A 3,522-nucleotide genomic window follows, 5' to 3' on the forward strand; every position below is an offset into this window, starting at 1 on the left:
AGGGCTGTTCTCAAGTTGCCACCTTCTCCAGGAAGCCCTCTAAGAACTCACTAGACCCAGGTCTGAGGTTTAGCTAAGCCCTGCCACGGGTCAGCCTTAGCCAGCAGCCCTGAGGTGGGGTCCAGGACAATTAGAGAACTTTTCCAAGTCATGCAGTTAGCAAGGGGCACGGTACAGCTGGAATATGAAATGGGTTATTCTGACGCCACAGCCTACACTTTTTTCTTTTAATTAAAAAAAAATGTTTTAATGTTTATTTATTTTTGAGAGAGAGACAGACAGACAGAGCATGAGTGGGGGAGGAGCAGAGAGAGAGGGAGACACAGAATCTGAAGCGGGCCCTGGGCTCCGAGCTGTCAACATAGAGCCTGACGCAGGGCTTGAACCCACAAACTGCCAAATCGTGACCTGAGCTGAAGTCAGACGCTTAACCGACTGAGCCACCCATGGGCCCCTCAAAGCCTGCACTTTTAATTCCTGCATTGCCTTCTATACAAATAGGAGATGTTGGTATTCCCACTAGAAGGATGGGGAAACTGAAGCCCAGAGAAGGAACATGTGTCTGCAAGGTCTCAGGGCTGGTAGGAATAGGGATCTAGGGTGCCTGGGTGGCTCAGTCGGTTAAGCGTCCAACTTCTGCTCAGGACATGATCTCGCGGTTTGTGAGTTCAAGACCCGCATGGGGTTCCCTACTGTCAACACGGAGCCTGCTATGGATCCTCTGTCCCCTTCTCTCTCTGCCCCGCCCCCCTATTGTGCTCTCTCTCACTGTCTTCAAAAATAAAATAAACACTTAAAAAAAAAAAAAAAAAGGAATAGAGATCCAAACCCTGGCCTAGTTGCTTCTGGGATTGGATCTCATTCCACCAGTCCAGACATCGTTTCCCAACTTCTCTCTTCTGTTTTCTGGGCAAGTCTGGAGACTGGAGAGGTGACCCTACCTCCTTGTTCTGCCCCTCCTGGGGGTGCCTTGCCAGCCTGCCCCCAGTGTCTACCTCAGCCCTCTGGGTCTAGGTTTCTAATTGAGAAAAATGGTGTGGAGGGAGCCCAGAGTGGAGCTCACAGGCTAGAAGTTTCCACCAAGGGAGAAGGGCCTCAGTGCAGCCCTCTCGGCCCCCCGGCCGAGGCGGAACATCCTGTCCCCGTGTGCAGAGTGGCCAACTGGAACCTCTACTCCTGGAGCTTGGCCTGACTGGTGTCCTAGGCACAAGTCAATGTTTACCAGATCAAGGGAGCAGATTATCAGCAGCAGAGGGCTGGAGGCAGATGTCTGGCTCAGCTGGCCAGGGCTGGTGGCTTTGTCCTACCCTCTGGACTTTGCTTCCAGAAACACTGTGGATCTCAGTCACACTCTGGATATACTACTAGGTGCCTCTTTCAGCTGCACGCAGGGGCTGGGGAGGGAGAGCCCACAGGGCTCAGTCTCTGTAGCCCCCACGTTCCCTCCCAGACTCTCCTTCACAGGCTGGGCCCAGTTGGATAACGCATCAGCAGTGGCTGGGTTATGGCTGTCTCTGCTCTTTGTTTCTGAGTTGTCTCCTTCTGCCCAATATGAGCTGGGAGCTGGGTTCTAGAAGCCTCGCTCATGGAGTCTTCTCTCCAGAGGGACTATGAAGGCTCATCTTCCACTATGCCCTGGTGTGCAGAAAAGAGTAAACCCAGCAGGCTTGAGGAGAGAGGCCGGCTTTCACGGTTGAGCCTTGGTTGGCACTGAGAAACTTGAATTTCAGGAAGGTCCCCACCATCCCCAGAAATGATCAGAGTAGTTCCTTGTGTGTAAACTGTTTGCATAAGCCATGTGCTTTACAGCAAACACCTGCTTTCTTTCTGGGAGTCTGGGATTTTGGTTTGTGCTGTGGAGCGGGGCGCTCGTATGACCGGCCCCCAGTAAAAACCCTGGTATCCGAGGCTCAGGCAAGGTTCCTTTGTAGACAACATTTCACAAACCCCTTGCTGGAGGAAAGCAGTGTATCCCATGGGACACCCCCACCCACCCCGGGAGAGGACCCTTGGCAGCTTGTACCTGGTTTCCTCTGGACTCCAACTACGTGCCTTTTCCCTGGGCTGGTTTGGCCCTGTGTCCTTTGGCTGTAATACATCTGAGGCATGGGTATGGCCATAGGCTGGGGCCTGTACTCTTCCTAGCACGTTAACAAACCTGGTGGTGGCCTTGGGAACCCCCCAACCCGTGCTGGCGGCCATAGGACGTGCTCGATGGATCCTGACTCAAGTGGAATGCGGTACAAGCATTGTCTGAGGAAAGGGAGGGTGAAGGAAAAGGGACATCCTTGCTAAGATATGAGCATGAGATTCCTAGCTGTATAAGCACTGGCTGTCTTCTTCCTTTGTGACCGTGACCCAGGCGGCCTTGGCCCTGAGCTCTTTTCTGAAGCCCTTGCTGAGTGCTCGGTACCTGCCCAGGGGCCCTGGGGTGGCCTGCATGGCCTCCCGGAATGGTCAGCCATCCTTTGGTGCGTGGGTGGCTCTGCAGTTACCCGTGGTTTTTGCAAGAGCTGTTTGAGCCACAGCCGAATCTGCTGTAAGAAGTACAGATTACCTCTGGGATGTGACAGTGATAGAAGGAGCCCAGGAGAGTTGAGGAGCCAGATCCCTTGGCCTCTTTTGGGTGCGCTGGCTAAAATGAGAGGGGGAAATCTCAGGGGGTGATGTCTTTGGTTTTTGTTCCCTCCTCAAGGCAGGAGGAGAAAGAGCCCAAACATTTCCAATGGTGGCCTTTGGTTGGACCAAAAATGTTGGAAGTTTATATTATTCTCTCGTCCAAGCGGGAAGGAAAAAGTTAAATCAGTTCTCAGAGCTGGAGCAAAGCTTCAGGCAAATCACGGGGGAAGGAAAAGAGGGGGGGCTCCAGCTGGTGCTGCTGCCACAACCCCCCCATAAATACTGAATTTACTGCTAGGGGTTTAAGTAAATTTGCAATGAAAATAAAGGAGAAGGAACTTTTAAAATGCCTTTGTATTTTACAGCTATTGCATCTGGATGTATGGTTAAAATTGATGTAAACTGTTATATGCCTGTAATTTCATAAGTGCCAGAGGTATCATCCCAATTAGAGAGAGTTGCAAAAAAATAAAAAAAATAAAAGTCACTGGGATGCAGCTTTCTTGTATTTTGCCACGTGGGTGACCTGGAATTTGAAATCTTACGAGTATTGAAAACAGAACAATCATCTGTAACTGATGATTCTTACCATGATTTTCGCCCTTTGGAAATTCTAAGGAAAAAAAAAAGAGTGAGAACTGAAAAAGAGAAGCAATCTCTAAATGGAGATACACTTTTGAGGTTTATAAAAAGCAGTTTCAGGGGCACCTGAGTGGCTCAGGTGGTTGAATGCCTGACTTCAGCTCAGGTCATGATATCATGGTTTGTGAGTTCGAGCCCTGCATCAGGCTCTGTGCAGACAGCTCAGAGCCTGGAGCCTGCTTCGGATTCTGTGTCTCCCTCTCTCTCTGTCCCTCCCTCATTTGCAATCTGTCTCTCTCTCTCTTTAAATAAACATTAAAA

This window comes from Neofelis nebulosa, chromosome 11 (genome assembly GCF_028018385.1).
Source record: "Neofelis nebulosa isolate mNeoNeb1 chromosome 11, mNeoNeb1.pri, whole genome shotgun sequence".
In the NCBI taxonomy this organism is placed as follows: Eukaryota; Metazoa; Chordata; class Mammalia; order Carnivora; family Felidae; genus Neofelis; species Neofelis nebulosa.